Source organism: Piliocolobus tephrosceles, chromosome 20 (assembly GCF_002776525.5).
Source record: "Piliocolobus tephrosceles isolate RC106 chromosome 20, ASM277652v3, whole genome shotgun sequence".
NCBI classification, from domain to species: domain Eukaryota; kingdom Metazoa; phylum Chordata; class Mammalia; order Primates; family Cercopithecidae; genus Piliocolobus; species Piliocolobus tephrosceles.
The window spans coordinates 3,057,728-3,062,595 of NC_045453.1; positions in this window are offsets into that span (position 1 = coordinate 3,057,728).

The following is a 4,868-nucleotide window of genomic DNA, read 5'->3' on the forward strand; positions in this document are numbered from 1 at the left end:
AGTGCTAAAAAAAATAAATAATTGACAACTTAGAATGCTATATCCAGTAAAAATACTCTTCAAAAATAAAGGCAAAATCAAGATGGTTTTAGACCAACAACAACAACAAAACCAGGGCTGAAATTTATCACAAGATGACTGGTACTAAAATATTCAATAAAGTTATTTCTAACCATCAAAATAAAATTATCCCAGAGTGGCCAGGTGCAGTGGCTCATGCCTGTAATCCCAGCACTCTGGGAGGCCAAGGTGGGCGGATCATGAGGTCAGGAGATCGAGACCATCCTGGCTAACATGGTGAAACCCTGTCCCTACTAAAAATACAAAAATTAGCTGGGTGTGCTGGTATGTGCCTGTAATCCCAGCTACTTGGGAGGCTGACGCACGAGTATTGCTTGAACCCAGGAGGCAGAGGTTGCAGTGAGCCAAGATTGTGCCACTGTACTCCAGCCTGGTGACAGAGCGAGACTCTGTTTCTGTCTCCAAAAAAAAAGGAAAGAAAATTATCCCAGAGTACAGAACTTCAGGGAGGAATAATTCAAGTTTACCAAGTGATAGGAAGGAAAATTCAAGTTTATCATACTCTTCAAATAATGGCCCACTATTGTCATCAAGATATATAAATATTCTCATTTGTTCTTCTATTGTTCTTCTCTTCTTTCTAAATCAATCTTTCTATTCCCCTGCCTCACCACCCCCAACCCCAAGAAGGCAACCTCCTTAGTGTGTATGCTGTATCTTCTTGATATATATGCATTGCAGAAAATTATAAAATTTTGTGTATTTTGATGTGTTTTACATTTATACAATATTAAAACACATATTTTGGGCTATCAATCTCAAAACAAATATATAATATCAGATGATAATAAACACTATGAAGAAAAATAAAGCAGGGTACAGATTCACGTGATCAAAGAAGTTGTCTCAGAAGAGGTGATAATTGAGAGAGATCTGAATAGAGTTAGGCAAGAAGTAGTAAAGGAACTAGTAAGTGCAAAGGCCCTGTAGAAGTAGCATAGTTAATGTGTTTTAAATAATCTTCATAAGTTTCTTGGAATCACCCATTAGTCTACACTGGATACTGTATCTTGAGCCCCGGTGACCCATTTGGTTCTAATTTTGATGATTTGTAGCACCTGGTGCTGGGACACAGCTGCCTCTGGAGTTGTTAACGCCTTGTAAATCTGTCCCTTTTAAGCGGCACCATGTGTGCATGCTTTGGCACAACTATAATTGCAGTTTGGGTTTTAATTAGAGGAAGCCCCCTGGGACATTAGCTATGCACTAGCAAAGGCAGACATCCTCCTGCAGAGTGCTCCTAAACTAATGATATACTCTGGGCAGACTGATCCACTGAGGTCAACTGGAAGCTTAGGGCTGCAGATGTGGCAAGGGCAGCTGAGAGATGCCCTCCACCTGATGGTGCAGGTGGCCACCAATCTTTTCTTCCAGGATGGATTACCTGTGTTGGCAGCAGCTCTCTTGAAGGGGAGATAAGAATTGCTTGACCCATTTAATGGGGAAACCAAGGCAAGACTTTCTTAGATTTCCTTCAGACAAATGCCATTCAAATCATTCATGAACCATTTACTGAACCTTCATTCAGGGCCAGGCTCTGTGCAAATGCCAGGGAAAAGAGTAAACAAGCCACGATTCCTTTTCTTTTTTTTTTTTTTTTTTTTTTTTGAGACGGAGTCTTGGTCTGTCCCCCTGGCTGGAGTGCAGTGGTGCGATCTCGGCTCACTGCAAGCTCTGCTTCCTGGGTTCCTGCCATTCTCCTGCCTCAGCCTCCCAAGCAGCTGGGACTACAGGCGCCCGCCACCGCGCCCGGCTAATTTTTTGTATTTTTAGTAGAGACGGGGTTTCACCATGGTCTTGATCTCCTGACCTTGTGATCCGCCCGCCTCGGCCTCCCAAAGTGCTGGGATTACAGGCGTGAGCCACCGCGCCCGGCACAAGCCACAATTCCTATCATCAAGGAACTTAAAAGCATTTTCACATTTTGATTTTGCTACATGAATAGACTGTCTTGAGTAGAAGCAGTTATGAACTAGCAAGCTGGAGCCTTGAAATCTAATCTCTAATCTGAACCACCTCTTGGGTGGAAGCAAGGGGTATCTGGTGTGTAGTTCCTGGGCTCTGAGTATTGCTAGACCTTCCTTTCTCCTCCCTCCTTTTTCTTCCTCTTTTCTCTCCCTCCCTAAGTATGTTTTGAACACCCACTGTGTCTCATTCACTCTTCTGGGCACTGAGGTGTCAACTGTGACCAAGACAGTCATGGTTCCTGCCCTCACAAAGCACACATCTAGTGAGAAAGACAAATAATAAACCAATATATTTACAAATCAAATCATCACCAACTCTGATAGGCACTAAAAAGAATATAGAGTCTTATGATAGAGCATAACAGGTGGGTCAGGGAGACACTTTAAGGCAGTGATACTTAAGCAGACCTGAAAGATGAGAGGTAGCTGGCCAAGCAGAGACCAAAGGGAACAGAAATCCAGGTTAATGAAATAGTAAATGCAAGAAATAACTGAATGTATTTAAGGGACAGAAGGAAGGCCAATGTGTTTGGAGCACCTAAGCCAGGGAGAGAGTGAAATAGACAAGGTTGAGAAGAGGATAGGATCTCACTGGCCATGAGCAAGAGCTGGGATTTTATGCCCAAGGTGACAGGAAGTTTTGCAAGACTTTAAATCAGGGTGTGTCATGGTCTGGTTTATGATTTTAAGAGACCATTCTGGCTGCTGTTTGGAGGATGCATTGGTGAGGGAGTAAAGAATAGAAGTAGGGAGGTGAGGATGCTGTGGAGACTACCCAGGAAAGAGTTGATGATATTCTGATGTAGGTATTAGCAGTTCAGGCAGAAAGGAGAATTTAGGGATATGTTTTGTAGGTGGAACTGACAGAATATGTCAAAGGATTGTATATGGAGGGGAGAGAGGAGCCAAGGATAACTCCAGGGTTTTTACCCCAATAAACTACAGCACACGGATGGAGTTGTTGTTTGCTGAGATGGGGAAGATAGAGAAGTAGCAATTTGGAAGTGAAGATTCAGACTTCCACCTTGGATGTGTTAACTCTGAGATGCTTATGAGTCACATAAGCAGAGATATCGAGTGAATAATTGGGCATACTTGGGCTGAAACTCAGAGGACAAGTCTGGGAGAGGGAAATAAATGTAGGTGTTACTAGCGGGTAAGTAGTATCTAAGCTAGGGGCTTTCAACTTTAGCTGAATGTTGGAGTCACCTGGGGGAGGCTTTTAACTCTAGGTACCCAGGACATAATGCAGACCATTAAAATCAGAATCTCTGGGGGATGAGATCCAGGTGTCCATATTTTAAAGCACCCCGGGTGATTCCAATTTGCAGCCAAGGCTAAGAAACAAGGCTCTAAACACCAGTTGAGGTAGAGCAGTGAGAGGTTCTCTAGGGGTGGTCCCAGGACCAGCATCATCACCATCACCTATAAATTGTTAGACATGCAAGTGTGCAGGTTTCACCCTAGAGCGATGAAATCAGACACTGTGGGAGTGAGACCCAGCAATCTATGTGTTAACAAGCTCTTCCTGTGACGGCGATGCATGCTAAGGTTTGAGAAACCTGAGATGGAAAGAGAATGGGGGTGGGAAGGAGGAGAGGAGCTCGGATGTGAGTCCTGAGTCAGCTGGCATCTAGAAACCAGGTAGATGGGGAGAAGCCAGCAGAGGAGACTGAGGAACAACCAGGGCTGTGAGGATACAGAAGTCCAGACAGGATCATGTGTCAAGGAGGGTGCTGTCAACTGGGTTGAATGCTCAGAGAATTTGAATAAAATAAGATCAGGAAAATGAGTACTGGATTTGGCAGCATGGGATCCTGGTTGGCTTGGCAGAAGCTGTTTTAGCCCGATCGAAGCAAGTCCCTGGAGGAGGAAATGGTCTTGCAGGCTTGCACTTGGCATGGACTTGGGACTCAGGCTGGGCTCAGACAGTAATTACTTTTCCCTTCACCTTCGGAAAGTTCGTTGTTGAACAAATGCAAAGTACTATTCTCTTCCAATATTGATTTTTTCTTAATAAGTCACAAATAATAATAAAAAGAGATTATTGTCTTATAAGCTTGTGGCCTTCAGAGTGCTACTGGCAGTCCAAATTTTCACAAAAATTCTGTGACGTAGAAAGTTAGATCAGGAGTGGATATTGTGAGTTGATTACACAGCAGCCAATTCTTACCCCTTTCTTGTTTGCTGCCTCCCCCAAGGAAGGCTGAACAACAACAAAACCCTGATATTGACATTCCCACTTCACTTTCCTGCTAGAGTGGCCATATGATCCATGGCCCAGTAAATGTAAAAAGAAGCTTGTGGGAGGCTTTAGGAAAGACATTGTGGAAATATTAAGGTTGGTGCAAAAGTAATTGCTGTTTTTGCCATTGAAAGTAACGGCAAAAAACACAATTACTTTTGCACCAAGTTAATAGAATGGGGAGAGGGAAGGAGGAGAAACAAGAGGGTGTGAGTGAGCACTTAGTCCTTCATCACATCACTGAGCCAATAAACCAGCCCTGGAGCTTCTTGCTTCCAGGAATCCAGTTTGTGAGATATTATTGTTTTAGCTACTATTAGGGGTTCTGCTACTTGCAGCTGCAAACATTCCTAACTGATATGGGAAGATATTTTTATTTACTTTTGGCAGATAAGAAAACAGCAATAGAAAAAAGATAAGATTTTCTTAGGGCCTCACAGCAGTGAGTGGCAGGGCCAGGGTTGGGTTTGGATTCAAGGACTCACCCATATAAGTTTGTTTGTTGGGTCACTGTCTCCTGGAGGCAAAGCCTATGGCCATGCAAATCTTTGAGGAGATGACATTTCAGCTGAGAT